This window comes from Mirounga leonina, unplaced genomic scaffold (genome assembly GCF_011800145.1).
Source record: "Mirounga leonina isolate KUSES-001 unplaced genomic scaffold, KU_Mleo_1.0 Mir_151, whole genome shotgun sequence".
Taxonomy (NCBI): Eukaryota; Metazoa; Chordata; class Mammalia; order Carnivora; family Phocidae; genus Mirounga; species Mirounga leonina.
The window spans coordinates 108,981,955-109,001,836 of record NW_023270377.1 but is presented as its reverse complement, the minus strand read 5'-3'; the positions used below and the strand labels follow the sequence as shown (position 1 = coordinate 109,001,836).

The window sequence follows — 19,882 nt, the reverse complement described above, 5'->3', positions numbered from 1 at the left end:
AGTGAACACTTCCTCCAGGAAAGCATGAGATTTCCAAAAGATGAGCAGCAGAAAGCATGGCCAGTGTCCCTCCAGTTGACCCCTTGTGTTGAGCAAACACATCTCATTGGATGCAGTCACAGAGCGGGGACATTTATGCCCCACCTTCTCCTGGAAGGTGTAGTATTGGCTGGTCCTTCTACCCCTGGATTTCTGATTTTAGTGCAAGTCTGGTCAATGTAGCTCCAAGAACAGTCTCAAGTCAGTAGCAACCTCACTGAAAGCTTATCAGCCCTGTCATGTAACGAGGTGATGCTTCAAGACATCCTCAGTGGGAAGGAGGAAAAGAATCTGGGAAGAAGCAGAGGAGTGCATGTTTTTCCTCCTGTGTGATGCAAGAGCCATAAGATTCCCCAAGAGTGGACAGCCCAAGAATAGAGGTGTAAGCACATAATTGAAATTCATCAAAATCACAACTACTACCTGTAATAGCAACTGTAATAGCATAAATATTAAAAAATGAGAGGAAGAAAAAATGAAAATTACTGGATACCTTAAGTGAATTAAATTCCTCACTTTAATTCAGTCCTCAATAGAACTGAATCCCATGGGTTTTGGTTGATAAATCAAGAAGAGAGGCATGCTTGATTCCATGTTTATTACAAAGTCTTTATAAAAATAATTTTAGTGGCTGCATGATACCTATCTGGGCAATTTATTAAGTACCTAGATAGTTGGATATATACCTTTTGCTGTTACCAAGTACAAGGACTAAAATTACTAGACAGGGGTTTAGAATGCTTGACAACTCTTACTTACAGTTGGAGAGGCAATTTCCAGAAAAACAAAAGTTATAAATGGTTAACAGAGGATGATGGGTTAGAAGAGGTGCAGAACGTGACTACATGCCTTTTATTTTCTGTTCTTTTGGACATTTGATTATTTTCTTTGTACATGTTTATATAATATTTGTGTATTATTGTGTTATTTAAACAATATGTTATCAAACATTCTAAACCTTTCTCTAGTAGTTTCAGTCCTAGAATTCAGTTACAGTAGAAATTGTAAGTCCAGTTGTTATATTCTATAGCCACTAAAATTATTTTTATAAAGAATCTATAATAATTATGAGAAAAACTTCTGTTAAAATGTAAAATGAAAACTGCAGAACATGAAATTGCATATGGACTATGGTCACAACTATATATTAAAAAACAAAACAAAACAAAAAAACACAAGGGCGCATGGATGGCTCAGTCAGTTAAGCGTCTGACTTCAGCTCAGGTCATGATCTCAGGGTCCTGGGATTGAGCCCAACCTCTGCCGTGTCAGGCTCTGCACTCAGTGGGAAGTCTGCTTGAGACTCTCTCCCTCTCCCTCCGCCCCACCCCCTGCTTGTGAGCTCCCTTTCTTTCTCTCTCTCTCTCTCTCTCTCTAAAATAAATAAATAAATCTTTAAAAAAATAACAGAAAGCAAAAAAATCATCCTAGAATTTTTTTAATGGGAAAAAGCATCCTAAATGTTAACAGTGGTTGTCTTTGGTAAGAGGCACTACGGGAATTTAAAAATTCTTCTTTCTAACTCTGACTTTCACATTTTTGTTAATAGAGAAAATGTGTGATTTTTTTTTTTTAATGAAGAGGGAAGGAGATATTGAACTGTGAATTCATGGCAACAAGGACTGTCGGCATAATTTAACTTGGTAGGTCTTGTTTTACATGTAAGAAGAGAATGGACACAATCAGGTGATTTGTTTGTCCTCTTTGCTGCCAACAGAACTGAGATGACACTGAAAGCATTTGAGTCCCCACTAGTTGAGTCACAGTCCAGATGAACCCCAAATGACTCTAATTATCTGCTGCCAGTTATGTGAAACACATTATCTGAGGGGATAGAATTCTTCACAGCACAAGAGCAATCCCAGCATCAGGAAACAGGAGATTCTAAATCCAGCTGTACCACCACCTGCCATGAGCTCATTCTAGTCACCTTCCCTCCACAGGTAACCCTGGCCTCTAGCAGGGAGCCAGAGTTGTACCATTTCTCTAATCCCTCAAGGTCTTGGCTCCCCTGCAGAGCTATGACTCCATTGGTGACTCAAATCTACCACTAAGGGAAAATGCATTCCCTGAAACAAAACAACTCCATATGGCAAAATGCTGCCCCCAAAACTGACTACAAAACACTGTTAATCTACCCACCCAATACTCACCCTGAAAGGGATTTCAGTGTATTTCAGATATGACCCTGATGTCTTATTGTTCATGGTTATTTCAGCCAAAAGAAATTACATAAAATGAGGGAGCAGAGGTGGGTTATAGTGAGGATGGGGAGAGGAGAGATGAGTGGAAGCTATTAACACCTACTGAATGTTCTAAAACTTCACATACCTCCTTTAATGTTTACAAAACAGGGATGGAGAGGAAAGCGGAGCTTGGTTGACTAGGTTCAAAAAGCCAAATCTGTCCTGTTCAAAATCCAGTGCACTTTTCATTCTCTCTATCAATGTCCCTAAATATGTGATTTGTGTGTATACTAGAAGTGAGCAGTTAAATATATTTATGGTTTATAAATAAAACATTTATAAAAGTGATGATTTTTATTCATGTGTGGTGAAACCACCAGTTGAAATTTGTAATGACTCATTGACAAGTTATGTTCTGACTTTCAAGTAACAAAATTAGAGTTTAAAGGTTTTTGATGATGAGAGCATATTTCTGATGGGACAGATTGAAGAGGATATGAATTTCAGTTTCTCCAGGTAACCCCTACAGGTAGATTTTAGGCAGAAGTGGTATGTATACTTAAAACTGGGCTTTCATATGGGTAAAATAGAGACCTCTGCTTACAACCAAAAGGAAGTAACAAGGACTGGATTTATCCTCCCACCTGAAACATAACAGCAGCAGAAACTGATAAAAAAGTGAAACAAAGATCTGCAAGACACTGTACTTAAGGCAACAGAATATAATGATTCCTGAGAGATGGAGAAAAAATAAAGTGAGCCCTAAAGTTGCCCCAGTTTATCATCCTGGGAGTTCAAATTCCAAGGCAAAGCACAGGAGTTCAAATTAAGGAGGAGCCTTTCAGACTCCCTAAGTTAAGGAGATGGAATGGAGGACCCAGGAAGACCAAGTCCACCAGAGTCCACAGAACAGTGCTGAGTACAAAAGAGCTGCTAAGAGAGAAACTCAACAACCACAGAGGACCTGCCTCAACTCCTCAGCTGAGAACTGATCAGCATATACTTTAAACAAACTATTCAAGGCCATGAAAAGACAGACCCTAAGGATTGGAGGTAACAGTGCCTGGCATCAAAAGAAGACTGGGAATAATGCCTGTTCCCACCAACCATACTAAAAATGTTGAAATTCATGGGGCCTCAGTAATAGTGAACACTAGACTTAGGATACTAAGGACGCTTAAGGTGCACTGCTCCTAAAAGAATCTTCAAAGCAAGACTCAAAATCGTCAAACTGTTTCCAAGTACTCAAATGTGTTCTGAAGCAAAACTCAAGAATATTTAAGAGGATACAAAAATATCCATTACCCAACAAGGTAAAACTCATAATGTCCGGCATCAATAAAAAATTAGCAGGTATACAAAGAAGCAAGAAAACAGAACTCCCAATGAAGAGATAAATCAATCAAATCTAACCTACAACCTCATAGAGGTTTGAGTTAGCAAATAAAGACATAAAAACCAGAGCTAGGACTAAGGTGAGACAGAAGAGGCATGTAAGGCACAAAATTTCAGGAGACACTGACTCTCAAACTTGTGTAAATGCAGATCAGACCAAGAGAAGTTAGAGAGGTAAAACTCTAAGCAACCACAAAAATAATAAGATAAAGCCAACAAAGAAGATAGCATAAAGTCTTTTTTAAACTATGTAATAAATCCCAAAGAAGACAGAGAAATAAGAAAAGGAGACCAGAGAACAGATAGGACAAACAGAAAACCAAAAGCAAGATGATGGATTTAAATTTAATAACACCAATAGTCACATTAAATATAAATGGATAAATACTCCCAAATTAAATGGCAGATATTGTCATATTGGATAAAAAAGCAATACCCAAATACTGCCTACAAGAAATACACTTGAAACACAGACACAAATAAGTTAAAAGTAGAAAGATAGAAAAAAGATATATCATGCTAACACTAGCCAAAAGAAAGCTGGAGGAGCTATATTAATATCAGATAAAATAGGTTTCAAAGAACAAAATATTACCATGGACCAAAATGATTATTTCATAATAATAAAATGTTTGTTGGATTGGAGGGCCTTAAAAATATTACCCACTCATGCCCCTAATATCAGAGCATCAAATTACATGAATAAAAAACAAAACTTCAAAGAGTAATAAATCTAAAATTATAGCTAGATATTTCAATACCCCATTCTCAATAATTGCTAGAATAAGTAGACAGAAAATTAGTAAAATTAAATTTGAACCACACTATCAACCAACTGGATCCAAAAGATATTTAGAAGAACGATCCATCTAAGTGAAATAAGTCAAGCAGAGAAAGTTAATTATCATATGGTTTCACTTATTTGGGGAACATAAGGAATAGCATGGAGGACATTAGGAGAAGGAAGGGAAAAATGAAAGGGGGGAAATCGGAGGGGGAGATGAACCATGAGAGACTATGGACTCCAAGAAACAAACTGAGGGTTTTAGAGGGGAGGAGAATGTGGGGATGGGTTAGCCCGGTGTTGGTTATTGAGAGCACATATTGCATGAAGCACTGGTTGTTATATGCAAACAATGAATCATGGAACACTACATCAAAAACTAATGATGTAATGTATGGTGACTACCATAACATAATAAAATAATATTTAAAAAAATAACAAGGGACAAAAAAAGGAAAAAGAACACTCCATCCAACAAAAGCAGAATACATATTCTTTGCAAGTGTGCATAGACCATTTGGATAAACCATATTCTGGATCATAAAACAAATCTGCATAAATTTCAAAAAATTCAAAGAATATGCAAACTGTTCTCTGTCACAAATATGTTATATTAGAAATCAATAACGGGGGGGGGTGGAGCAAGATGGCGGAGGAGTAGGAGACCTGGATTTCGTCTCCTCTCAGGAATTCAGCTGGATAGGGATCAAACCATTCTGAACACCTACAAACTCAACAGGAGATCGAAGAAAAGAAGAGCAACAACTCTCTCATCAGAAAAGCGACCACATTCTGGAAGGTAGGACGTGCGGAGAAGTGAATCCGAGGCGATATTCGGGAGGATAGACGGCGGGGGAGGGGCCTCCGTCGGCCGCTTCTGGCAAGTGATAGAACCACGGAGCACAAAATCGGAACTTTTAAAAGTCTGCTCCGCTGAGGGACGTCACTCCAGTGGCCAAGCGGGGAGTGGAAACCTCACGGGACAGTGTGGTCTCAGGACCCTTGGGGTCACAGAAAGACCGGGGGTGCCTGAGTGTGGCAGAGCTCCCAGGTAATGGAGCAGGGAAGCCAGCTGCAGAGGTGGAGCCCAGGCGCGGGCTCTCAGCTCGGGGTTGCCATAAACTGTGATCCGCGGCACAGTCGGGCTCCTGCTCCTCCAGCAGGGACCCAACAAGCGACAGATCCGGGGAGACTCACCTTCCTCCCCCGGGAGGAACCACACAGGAGTGCACCGCAGGGATCTGCTGGGTTTGGAGACTCCACCCGGGGTCGGGTGCCAGAGATAGAAACACGCGGTCACAGGCCGGGTGAGCACGGAGTGCGGCCGGAGACCGGGGAGACGGGAGTGACTGACAGCTTTTCTCTGGGGGCTCACTGAGGAGCGGGGCCCCAAGTTCTCGGCTCCTCCGGGGCGGAGATTGGGAGGCCGCCATTTTCACTCTCTGCCTCCAAAGCTGTACGGAAAGCTCGCAGGGAACAAAAGCCCCGGAGAGCAAACCCGAGCAGATTACTTAGCCGGGAGGGGGCAAGGGTGGGGCAATTCCGCCTCCGGCAGAGACATTTGGGAACCATGGCAACAGGCCCCTCCCCAGAAGATCAGTGAGTACAGCCAGCCAAGACCAAGTTTACCGATCAATGAGAATGGCAGAACTCCTGTGCTAGGGGACTACTGCACATAGAATTCATGGCTTTTTTACCATGATTCTTGTCTTTCAAAGTTAATTTTTTTTTTAACTGTCTTTTTTCTTTTTTTTTTTTTAATTTTTCTTTTTCCCTTTTTCAACCAACATCTTATCAATCCCTTTTTTTAAAAAAAACATTTTTATTTTTCATTTTTAGAGTCATATTCTATCCCTCATAGTAGTTACCCGTATTTTTGGCATATATATATGTTGTTCTCGCTTTAAAATTTCGAGATAGTTTCCTCTAACAGATCAAAATATACCCTAAATCTCTAATATAAGGTGTTTTCTATTCCTCTGCCTGATCACATCCTCTCCCTTTCTTTTTCTTTTTTTAAATCCTCTTCTTTCTTTTTTCAAACAACTTCTTATCAATTCCTTTTATAAAATTTTTTATAATTTCCATCTTTACAGTCATATTCCATCCCTTCATCATATCAACCCTTATTTTTGTACATATATAAGTTTTTCTTTCTTTAAAATTTTGGGAGGCACTTTCTTCTAAAAGACCAAAATACACCCCAAATCTAGTGTGTGGCACTGATTTATATACCAGACTGATCATATTTGATCACATTCTGGTTTTTTTGTTGTTGTTGTTGTTGTTTTCTTTTGTTTGTTTTTGTTTTTATCTTTATCTTTTTCTTTTTTTTCTTTTTCTTTTTTCTCTCTTTCCGTTTCTTTTTCCACTGCTTCAGGTCTTTTCTGATTTGTTTAGAGTATATTTTCTGGGGACGTTGTTAATCTGCTAGCATTTTGTTCTCTCATTAATCTATTCTCCTCTGCACAAAATGACAAGACGGAAAAAATCACCTCACAAAAAGAACAAGAGGTAGTACCGACTGCCAGGGACCTACTCAATACGGACATTAGTACGATGTCAGATCTAGAGTTCAGAATCATCACTTTAAAGATACTAGCTGGGCTTGAAAAAAATATGGAAGTTATTAGAGAAACCCTTTCTGGAGAAGTAAAAGAAATAAAATCCAACCAAGTAGAAATCAAAAAGGCTATTAATGAGGTGCAATCAAAAATGGGGGCGCTAACTGCTAGGATAAATGAGGCAGAAGAGAGAATCAGTAATATAGAAGACCAAATGATGGAAAATAAAGAAGCTGAGAAAAAGAGAGATAAACAACTACTGGATCACGAGGGCAGAATTCGAGAGATAAGCGATACCATAAGACGAAACAACATTAGAATAATTGGGATCCCAGAAGAAGAAGAAAGAGAGAGAAGGGCAGAAGGTATAATGGAACAAATTATAGCAGAGAACTTCCCTAATTTGGGGAAGGAAACAGGCATCAAAATCCAGGAAGCACAGAGAACCCCTCTCAAAATCAATAAAAATAGGTCAACACCCCGACATCTAATAGTAAAACTTACGAGTCTCATAGACAAAGAGAAAATCCTGAAAGCAGCTCGGGAGAAGAGATATGTAACCTACAAGGGTAGAAACATTAGATTGGCAACAGACCTATCCACAGAGACCTGGCAGGTCAGAAAGGACTGGCAGGATATATTCAGAGCACTAAATGAGAAAAATATGCAGCCAAGAATACTCTATCCAGCTAGGCTGTCATTGAAAATAGAAGGAGAGATAAAAAGCTTCCAGGACAAACAAAAACTAAAGGAATTTGCAAACACAAAACCAGCCCCACAAGAAATCTTGAAAGAGGTCCTCTAAGCAAAGAGAGAGCCTAAAAGCAACATAGACCAGAAAGGAACACAGACAATATACAGTAACAGTCATCTTACAGGCAATACAATGGCACTAAATTCATATCTTTCAATAGTTACCCTGAATGTAAATGGGCTCAATGCCCCAATCAAAAGACACAGGCTATCAGACTGGATTAAAAAACAAGACACATTGATATGCTGTCTGCAAGAGACTCATTTTTGAAACAAAGACACCCCCAGATTGAAAGTGAGGGGGTGGAACACCATTTACCATGCTAATGGACACCAAAAGAAAGCTGGGGTGGCAATCCTTTTATCAGACAAATTAGATTTTAAACCAAAGACTGTAATAAGAGATGAGGAAGGACATTATATCCTACTTAAAGGGTCTATCCAACAAGAAGATCTAACAATTGTAAATATCTATGCCCCTAACATGGGAGCAGCCAATTATATAAGCCAATTAATAACAAAGAAACACATCGAAAACAACACAATAATAGTGGGGGACTTTAATACCCCCCTCACTGAAATGGACAGACCATCTAAGCAAAAGATCAACAAGGAAATAAAGACTTTAAATGACACACTGGACCAAATGGACTTTACAGACATATTCAGAACATTCCACCCCAAAGTAACAGAATACACATTCTTCTCTAGTGCCCATGGAACATTCTCCAGAATAGATCACATCCTAGGTCATAAATCAGGTCTCAACCGGTACCAAAAGATTGGAATCATTCCCTGCCTATTTTCAGACCACAATGCTTTGAAACTAGAACTCAATCACAAGAGGAAAGTCGAAAAGAACTCAAATGCATGGAGGCTAAAGAGCATCGTACTGAAGAATGAATGGGTCAACCAGGAAATTAAAGAAGAATTAAAAAAATACATGGAAACCAATGAAAATGAAAACACAACTATTCAAAATCTTTGGGATGCAGCAAAGGCAGTCCTAAGAGGAAAGTATATAGCAATACAAGGCTTTCTCAAGAAGCAAAAAGGTCTCAAGTACACAACCTAACCCTCCACCTAAAGGAGCTGGAGAAAGAACAGCAAATAAAGCCTAAACCCAGCAGGAGAAGAGAAATCATAAAGATCAGAGCAGAAATCAATGAAATAGAAACTAAAAGAACAGTAGAACAGATCAACGAAACTAGGAGCTGGTTCTTTGAAAGAATTAACAAGAATGATAAACCCTGGCCAGACTTATCAAAAAGAAAAGAGAAATGACTAATGACCCAAATCAACAAAATCATGAATGAAAGAGGAGAGATCACAACCAACACCAAAGAAATACAAACAATTATAAGAACATATTATGAACAACTCTATGCCAGCAAATTCGATAACCTGGAAGAAATGGATGCATTCCTAGAGATGTATCACCTACCAAAACTGAACAAGGAAGAAATAGAAAACCTGAACAGACCCATAACCACTAAGGAAATTGAAGCAGTCATCAAAAATCTCCCAAAAAACAAAAGCCCAGGGCCAGATGGCTTCCCAGGGGAATTCTACCAAACATTTCAAGAATTAATACCTATTCTTCTGAAACTGTTCCAAAAAATAGAAATGGAAGGAAAACTTCCAATCTCATTTTATGAGGCCAGTATTACCTTGATCCCAAAACCAGACAAAGACCCCATCAAAAAGGAGAATTACAGACCAATATCCCTGATGAACATGGGTGCAAAAATTCTCACCAAAATACTAGCCAATAGGATCCAACAGTACATTAAAAGGATTATTCACCAGGACCAAGTGGGATTTATCCCTGGGCTGCAAGGTTGGTTCAACATCCGCAAATCAATCAATGTGATACAATACATTAACAAAAGAAAGAACAAGAATCATATGATCCTCTCAATAGATGCAGAAAAAGCTTTTGACTAAGTACAGCATCCTTTCTTGATCAAAACTCTTCAGAGTATAGGGATAGAGGGTACATACCTCAATATCATAAAAGGCATCTATGAAAAACCTACAGCGAATATCATTCTCAATGGGGAAAAACGGAGAGCTTTCCCCTTAAGGTCAGGAACACGGCAGGGATGTCCACTATCACCACTGCTATTCAACATAGTATTAGAAGTCCTAGCCACAGCAATCAGACAACAAAAAGAAATAAAAGGCATCCAAATCGGCAAAGAAGAAGTCAAACTCTCACTCTTTGCAGATGATATGATACTTTATGTGGAAAACCCAAAAGACTCCACCCCAAAACTGCTAGAACTCATACAGGAATTCAGTCAAGTGGCAGGATGTAAAATCAATGCACAGAAGTCAGTGGCATTCCTATACACCAACAACAAGACAGAAGAAAGAGAAATGAAGGAGTCGATCCCATTTACAATTGCACCCAAAACCATAAGATACCTAGGAATAAATCTTACCAAAGAGACAAAGGATCTGTACTCAGAAAACTATAAAATACTCATGAAAGAAATTGAGGAAGACACAAAGAAATGGAAAAACGTTCCATGCTCATGGATTGGAAGAACAAATATTGTGAAGATGTCAATGCTACCTAGAGCAATCTACACATTCAATGCAATCCCCATCAAAATACCATCCACTTTTTTCAAAGAAATGGAACAAATAATCCTAAAATTTGTATGGAACTGGAAAAGACCTCGAATAGCCAGAGGAATGTTGAAAAAGAAAAGCAAAGCTGGCGGCATCACAATTCCGGACTTCCAGCTCTATTACAAAGCTGTCATCATCAAGACAGTATGGTACTGGCACAAAAACAGACACATAGATCAATGGAACAGAATAGAGAGCCCAGAAATGGACCCTCAACTCTATGGTCAACTCATCTTTGACAAAGCAGGAAAGAATGTCCAATGGAACAAAGACAGTCTCTTCAACAAATGGTGTTGGGAAAATTGGATAGCCACATGCGGAAGAATGAAACTGGACCATTTCCTTACACCACACACAAAAATAGACTCCAAATGGTTGAAAGACTTCGATGTGAGACAGGAGTCCATCAAAATCCTGAAGGAGAACACAGGCAGCAACCTCTTTGAAATCAGCCACAGCAACTTCTTCTTAGAAACATCGCCAAAGGCAAGGGAAGCAAGGGCAAAAATGAACTATTGGGACTTCATCAAGATAAAAAGCTTTTGCAAAGCAAAGGAAACAGTCAACAAAACCAAAAGACAACCGACAGAATGGAAGAAGATATTTGCAAATGACATATCAGATAAAGGGCTAGTATCCAAAATCTATAAAGAACTCATCAAACTCAACACCCAAAGAACAAAGAATCAAATCAAGAAATGGGCAAAAGACATGAACAGACATTTCTCCAAAGAAGACATCCAAATGGCCAACAGACACATGAAAAAGTGCTCAATATCGCTTGGCATCAGGGAAATCCAAATCAAAACCTCAATGAGATACCACCTCACACCAGTCAGAATGGCTAAAATTAACAAGTCAGGAAACGACAGATGTTGGCGGGGATGCGGAGAAAGGGGAACCCTCCTACACTACTGGTGGGAATGCAAGCTGGTGCAGCCACTCTGGAAAACTGTATGGAGTTTCCTTAGAAAGTTGAAAATAGAGCTACCATATGATCCAGCAATTGCACTACTGGGTATTTACCCCAAAGATACAAAAGTAGGGATCCGAAGGGGTACGTGCACCCCGAGGTTTATAGCAGCAATGTCCACAATAGCCAAACTGTGGAAAGAGCCAAGATGTCCATCGACAGATGAATGGCTAAAGAAGAGGTGGTATATATATACAATGGAATATTATGCAGCCATCAAAAGGAATGAGATCTTGCCATTTGCAACGACGTGGATGGAACTGGAGGGTATTATGTTGAGTGAAATAAGTCAAACAGAGAAAGACATGTATCACATGATCTCACTGATATGAGGAATTCCTAATTGCAGGAAACAAACTGAGGGTTGCTGGAGTGGGGGGTGGGGTGGGAGGGATGGGGTGACTGGGTGATAGACACTGGGGAGGGTATGTGCTCTGGTAAGCGCTGTGAATTGTGCAAGACTGTTGAATCTCAGATCTGTACCTCTGAAACAAATAATGCAATATATGTTGAGAAAAAAAAAAGAAGAAGGTAGCGGGAGGGGAAGAATGAAGTGGGGGAAATCGGGGGGGTAGACGAACCATGAGAGACGATGGACTCTGAAAAACAAACTGAGGGTTCTAGAGGGGAGGAGGGTGGGAGGATGGGTTAGCCTGGTGGTGGGTATTGAGGAGGGCGCATTCTGCATGGAGCACTGGGTGTTATGCACAAACAATGAATCATGTAACACTTCATCTAAAACTAATGATGTAATGTATGGGGATTAACATAAGAATAAAAAATAAAATAAAATAAATAAAAATAAATCAATAACAGGAAGATATCTTTAAAATTCCCTAATATCTGGAAACTAGCATGCTTATAAGTAATACATGAAATAACAAAATCAAAAGTTTAATTAGAAATTAGAAAATAAATAGCTATAACTAATAAATTCAGTAAAGTTACAGAATACACAACCAATATATAAAAATATTTTGGTGCTCATTTTGGCACACATATTCTAAAATTGGAACAATACAGAGCTTAGCATGGTCCCTGCACAAGATAACCCACAAATTCATGAAGTGTTCAATATTTTTTAAAACATCTTCTGTATTTCTATGCACTAATAACAAACTATCAGAAAGAGAAATTAAAAATAACCCAATTTACAATTGCATCAATAAGAATAAAATACATAGGCATAAATTTAACCAAAGAGATGAAAGATCTATACACTAAAATCTATAAGATATTGGGCAACTTCGGGATGCCTGGGTGGTTCAGTCGGTTAAGCAGCTGCCTTTGGCTCAGGTCATGATCCCAGGGTCCTGGGATCAAGCCCCGCATCGGGCTCCCTGCTCGGCGGGAAGCCTGTTTCTCCCTATCCCACTCCCCCTGCTTGTGTTCCCTCTCTCACTGTGTCTCTCTCTGTCAAATAAATAAATAAAATCTTTAAAAAAAAAAAAAAGATATTGGGCAGCTGGGTGCCTCAGTTGGTTAAGTAACTGCCTGCAGCTCAGGTCATGATCCCGGGGTCCTGGGATTGAGTTCCACATTGGGCTCCCCTCTGCCTCTGCCTGCCACTTCCCCTGCTTGTGCTCTCTCTCTCTCTCTCTGTCAAATAAATAATTAAAAAACTAAAAAAAATACTATACGATATTGATGGAAGAAATTGAAGAAGGCACAAATAAATGGAAAGATATTCCATGCTCATGGATTGGAAAAATTAATATTGTCAAAATGTCCATACTAGCCAAAGCAATCTACAGATTCAATGCAGTTCTTATCAAAATTCCAGTGGCATTTTTCACAAAAATAGAACAAAGAACCCTAAAATTTGTAGGGGATCACCAAAGATCCCAAAGATAGCCAAAGCAATCTTGAGAGAGAACAAAGCTGGAGGTCTCACACTCCCTGATTTCAATCTATATTACAAAGTTATAATTATCAAGCTATAGTATGGAATAATCATAAAAACAGACACATAGACCAATGGAACAGAATAGAAAGCCCAGAAATAAACCCACACATATTTGGTCAATTAATTTATGACAAAGGAGCCAAGAATACAGCATAGGGAAAAGACAGTCTCTTCAATAACTGGTATTGGGAAAACTGGACAGCTACATGCCAAAGAATGAAATTCAATCACTATCTAATACCATACACAAAAATTGGATTAAAGATTTGAACCTAAAACTTAAAACCATAAAACTCCTAGAAGAGGGGTGCCTGGGTGGCTCAATCGGTTAAGCATCTGCCTTCAGCTCAGGTCATGATCCCAGGGTCCTGGGATAGAGCCCCATGTAGGACTCCCTGCTCAGTGGGGAGTCTGCTTCTCCTTTTCCCTCTGCCCTTTCCCCTGTTCATGCTCTCTCTCTCTCTTTCTCTCTCTCCCTCCCTCAAATAAATAAATAAAATCTTTTAAAAAAAAAAAAAAAAACCTCCTAGAAGAAAGTATAAATGGTAAGCTCTTTAACATCAGTCTTGGTGATTATTTTTTGGATCTGACATCAAAAGCAAAAACAACAAAAGCAATATAAACAAGTGGGACTACATTAAACTAAAAAGCTTTGCACAACAAAGGAATCAACAAAATGAAAATACAACCTACCAAATGGGAGAAAATATTTGAAAATCATGTATCTGATAAGGGGTTAATCTCCAAAATATATAAAGAACTCATACAAGTCAATGACAAACAATCCAATTAAAAATTTGACAGAAGACCTAAATAAACATTTTTCCAAAGAAGACATACAACAGGTAATAAAAAGGTACTCAACATCACAAATTATCAGAGAAATTCAAATCAAAACCACAATGAGATATTAACCTCACACTTGTTAGGATGAATATTACTAAAAAGCCAAGAAATAAGTGTTGGTGAGGATGTGAAAAAATGGAAATCCTTGTGCACTGTTGGTGGGAATGTAAATTAGTATAGCCACTATGGATAACAGTATGGAGGTTCATCAAAAAATTAAAAATAGAACTACCATATGATCTAGCAATCCCTCTTCTGGGTGTTTATCTGAAGAAAACTAAAACACTAACTGGAAAAGAAATATGCACTCCCATGTCCATTGCAACATTATTTGTAGTGGCCAAGATAGGAAGCAATCTAAGTGTCCATTGATAGATGAATGGATAAAGAAAATATATATAAAAAAGAAGAAGATCTTGTCATTTGTGACAATAAAGATGCACCTTGAGAGCATTATGCTAAGTAAAATGAGTCAGGCAGAGAGAAACAAACACCATATGTTCTCACTTATATGTGAAATCTAAAAATAAACAAACAAAAACAAGCTCATAGATACAAGGAATAAATTGGTGGTTACCAGAGGTGGGAGGTGGGGTTAGTGATTAAAGTGAGTGAAGGAGGACAAAGGGTAGAAACTTCCAATTACAAAATAAATAGTAATGGGGATATAATGTACAGCATGGTGACTATTAATTAATAATATTGGGTATTCCATATATGGAAGTTGCTAACAGAATAGATCTTAAAAGTTCTCATCACAAGAAAAAAAATTGTAACTATGTGAGGTAACAGATATTAACTATATTTATTTTAGTGATCATTTCACAGTATATACAATTATCAACTCATTATGTTGTACACCTGAAACTAATATAATGCTGTATGTCAAATATACTTAAATAAAAATAAAGAAAGAAAGAAAACAGCATTTAAAGCCCTAAAAAAAATTAATTTTAGCTGAATGAAAATGAAAACACAACACACTGAAATTTGCAGGATGCCACTAAAGAAGTACTTAGAGAAAATAAAAGCACTAAACACCTGTATTTAAACAGAAGAAAGGTCTCAAATCAATTATCTCAGCTTCTTCCTTCAGAAACTAGAAAATAAGAGAAAATTAAATCCAAAGGAAGTAGAAGAAAGGAAATAATAGAAATAGAAAAGCAGTAAAACAACAGAAATAAATCAGTGAAACCAAAAACCAGTTCCTTGGAATAATTACTACTATTGTTAAACCTCTAACCAGACATCAGGGAAAAAAGAAAGAGAAAGAGAAGTCACAGATTATCAAAACTATGAATGAGAGAAGTGATATTTCTACAGATTCTACAGATATTAAAAGGATAATAAGGAAAAATTATTGTGCTGGTTGAATAGTGTTCCCAAAAAATTCATGTCTACCTGAAATCGGTCAATGTGACCTTTCTGGAAATAGTGTCTTTACATGTGATCAAGTTAAAGTAAGGTCTGATGAAGTTAAGATAAGGTCATATAAATTGGGTTGGGCCCTAAATCCAAGACTGGTAACCTTACAGGAAGAGGGAAATTCGGCACAGAGAAACACACGGGGAGAACATCATGTGAAGATGGACACACAGATTGTAGTAAAGAATCTATAAGCCAAGGAATGCCACGAATTGCTAGCAATCACCAGAACCTAGGAGAGAGGCATGCAGCAGATTTTCCTTCAAAGCCTCTAGAAGGAACCATCCTTCCCAAAAACTTGACTTTGGACTTCTAGCCTCCAGGACCAAGAGACAATAAAGTTTTGTTGTTTTAAGCCATGGTAATTTGTTACAGAAATCCTAAGAAACTAGTACAATTATAAAAATATTTATGCCAATATATTTGAAAATTTAGGTGAAATGGACAAATTTTTTGACAGATGCAAACTACCAGAAACTCATGCACAAAAAAAGATAACTTCTATTTATCCTTATATCTGTTAAGAAACATAATTGTAGGGCGCCTGGGTGGCTCAGTTGGTTAGGCGACTGCCTTCGGCTCAGGTCATGATCCTGGAGTCCTGGGATCGAGTCCCGCATCAGGCTCCCTGCTCGGCGGGGAGTCTGCTTCTCCCTCTCCCACTCCCCGTTTGTGTTCCCTCTCTCGCTGTGTCTTTCTCTGTCAAATAAATAAATAAAATCTTTTAAAAAAAAAAGAAAGAAACATAATTGTAGTCAAAATTTTTCCACAGAGAAAACTCCAGACCCAGATGGATTCACTAATTAATTCTACCAAACATTTAAGGAAGAAATAATAGCAAATCTACAAAAATTATTCCTGAAAACTGAAAAGGAGGGAATACTTCCCAACTGATTTTATAAAGTCAGAATTACTGTAATACCAAAACCAGAAAAAGACATTACAAGAAAATAAAACTGTAGATCAATATCCCTTGTGAATGTGGATGTAAAAATTCTTTGCAATATTTCAGTAAATAAATCCAATAATGTTTACAAAGAAGAATACATCATGACCAAGTGGGGTTTATCCCAGGATTGCAAAATTGGTATGGCATTCAAAAACCAACCAATGTAATCTCCATGTTAACAAATTAAAACAGAAAAATTGTACATTCATCCCAATAGATGCAGAAAAAATTCAACATCCATTCCTGATGAAAAAAAAAAGAACATTCAGCAACATATGAACAGAAAGGGAGCTTCTTCTACCCACTAAAGGGCATCCACAAAAAACCTACAAGAAAATCATACTCAGTGGTGAACAACTGAACACATTCCCTCTGAATCAGGTACAAGACAAAGATGTCTACTAACCACTTCAATCAGCATTGCATTGGAGGTTCGAATCAGTGCAATAAGGCAAGAAAAAGAAAGAATACTTGGAAAGGAAGAAGTAAAACTGTCTCTAGTCACATGATCATCTATATAGAAAATCCAATAAAATTTTAATTACTAATTTTAATTTAAATAAACTTAAAAGTAAGTTTAACAGGTTTGCAGGTCACAAGAGTGATGTACAAAAAAAACCCAATTGTATTTCTGTATACTAGGAATAAAAAATCATAATTTGAATTTTTAAGAAATGCCACTTAAACATCAGATAATATGAAACACTTGGGGATAAATCTGACAAGAAGATTTGGAAATCATGAAACACTGTTGAGAGAAATTAAAGGAGATATATGTCATGTTCATGGATCAGAAGGCTCAATATTATTAAGACATCAATTCTCTCCAAATTGATCTACAGATTTGACATAATCCCAATCAAAATCCCAACAGAATTTTTTTTTACATATGAACAAGCTGATTATAAAATTCAGACATAAATACAAAGGACATAGACTATCCAAAACAACTTTGAAAAGGTCAAAGCCAGAGGACCAACACTCCCTGATTTCAAGACACTGTAAACTACAGTAATATTAAGGCAATATGGTATTGTCATAAAGACAGGCAAATAAATCAATAGAGCAGAACAAAGGTAGAACCCCATCTTGAGCAACCTTGAACAGTAGGTCATGAGACAATGGGAAGCACACTGTTCAACCCGCTCCAGTCAGCCTGCGATCCAAGTGCAGCTCAAACATCTCAGCATTCTCCTCCACCAGGATGAGCCTCTTCAACCCGGGACATCCCTAGAGGCCAAGGGCAATAACCGAATTCCCCCTCCATTCCGTATTTAAGAGTCACACCTCCCCCCCACCCAAGGTCCCTGGAACTTGACTTCCCAGTGCCATTAACCAGCTGTTGATCCTAAAGTCCTCTATACTCATGTGGCCAAGAGAGCTCCCTGGGCCCCATGTAGGCAGTGTGACTCCAAGTAGGCTGGCCTGGACTGAGAGACTGTGATCAAAGGCCCTGCCCCTGGTTATGTGTCTAGAAGTGGGTCACTGACCCACAGGGCCTGTGGTTTGGTAGGAGAGACAAAGGATTCAACAAGCGATTCCAAGGATGACACACAAAATCTTACAGAAGGGTAGGTGTGTGATGCCGACCCAGCCAGAGAAGCTAACCTGGCCAAGGCAGGCCATGAAGGTAGCCCAGAGATGGTGGCATTCAACCAAAACCTGAAGGACAAGTCTGAGCTCAAATTGTAATTAAGTCTTTTGGGCTATGTTGCTTTATGGGGTTAATAATAAGGATAAAGCAGAAGCAGAAAGAGGGAATAGTCAGTAGACCAAAGTAGTCAAGTTCCAAAGTAAAAGGCATCCCCATTCCCTTTCCAAGGGAGATGTGGCTGTAAAGGCAGAGAACTGCCTGAAGAAAGAATCACAATGGCCTGCAGACTGTCCAAAGCCTCTCACTGGCCAGGCTTATATGACCCACATCCTGATTGCTTCCCCAACATGACTGGCAGCCATCTCCCCATTGCAGCCCTGTGCCCCTATAATTGTCATTGGCACCAAGGCTGAGTTGAAGCTTGAGTCGAAGCTTGAGTCGGGGGTACATGGCCTCAGACAGTGCTCTCCTGGCCCTGCCAAATCAAAGGCACTTGCAGCTGACCCAGAAACCTCTGAAAGCTCCCATTCCCTTCATTGCCTGCTCAGACTTTGGGGAAGCCAAGCTGCAGGAAGAGAGTGCCATGCATTAGATTCTGGGTGCAATGCACTCCTTGGGGAACACAGAAATGATTCCCTGGGTGGAACAGGATTCCTTGATTTACTGTCTTCTCAGCTCAGACACAAAAAGGGCTCTGGTGCAGAGCCTCGGATCTAAGAACAACAATAAGAGAATGCTTAAAAAATAAAAGCAGATGCCTTTGCCTTGAGATACTATCAACCTCAATCATTTATTTACAGCCTTTTCCCTTAGAGTCATGGGTGAATGTTCTGAAGTCAGAGAGTGCCAGTTCCCCTAACCCCCTTGATTCTCTGGCACTTGATTAATGGTGCTATTAGTGGCTCTATTTGATCTTCACTAAATTTGGGAATTGAGCTTACCAATTTGGTCATAAATATATTATTTTTCATATTTCTAAAGTTCCTTATGATAATGATCCAGGACTGGAGCCTGGGATTTTCTCACCAACTGCTCCTCATATTGGATTTAAGTTTTGGGAGAATGAGTTTGTTTGTCTGCCTTAGAGCATTGGACTATTAAGTACAGAGGGTCCCCAACTTGTGATTGTCCAACTACAATTTTTTGATCTTAGGATGGTGCAAAAGCAACATAAATTCAGGAGAAACTGTGCTTCGAATTTTGAATTTTAATCTTTTCCCAGGTTAGAATTACACAGGACTATCCTCCCCTGATGTTGGGCAGCAATAGTGAGCTGCAGTTCCCAGTCAGCCCCAGGATCACAAGGGCAAACAACCCCCACACTGACAACCGTTCTACCCATATGACCATCCTGGTTTTCACTTTCAGTACAGTATTCAACAAATTACATGAGATAGTCAATCAATACTTAATGATAAAATAGAATTTGTATTAGATGATTTTGCCCACCTGTAGACTAATATAAGTGTTCTGAGCACATTTAAGGTGGGTGAGGCTAAGCTATGATATTTGGTAGGTTAGCTGTATTAAATGCATTTTCAACTTAACGACATTTCAACTTAACAATGGGTTTATCAAGACATAACCCTATCAGGGCACCTGGGTAGCACAGTCAGTTAAGCATCCGACTCTCGGTTTCAGCTCAGGTTATGATCTCAGGGTCGTGGGATAGAGCTCAGGGGAACTGGCATCAGGCTCCACACTCAGCTCAGAGTCTGCTTAAGACTCTCTCTCTCCCTCTCCCTCTGCCCCCCGCCCCCACCATGTGCTCTCACTCTTTCTCTCTCTCAAATAAATAAATAAATCTTTGGAAAAAAAAGACATAACT

The 19,882-nt window shown here is 38.8% G+C and overlaps 1 non-coding gene across 1 annotated transcript; it reads left to right on the top strand.

Moving 5' to 3' along the window:
* Positions 1–12,314: 12,314 nt before the first annotated feature.
* Positions 12,315–12,416, top strand: LOC118012724. The gene has a single exon (XR_004679793.1). It is a non-coding gene; the product is annotated as a U6 spliceosomal RNA (small nuclear RNA).
* Positions 12,417–19,882: the final 7,466 nt, after the last annotated feature.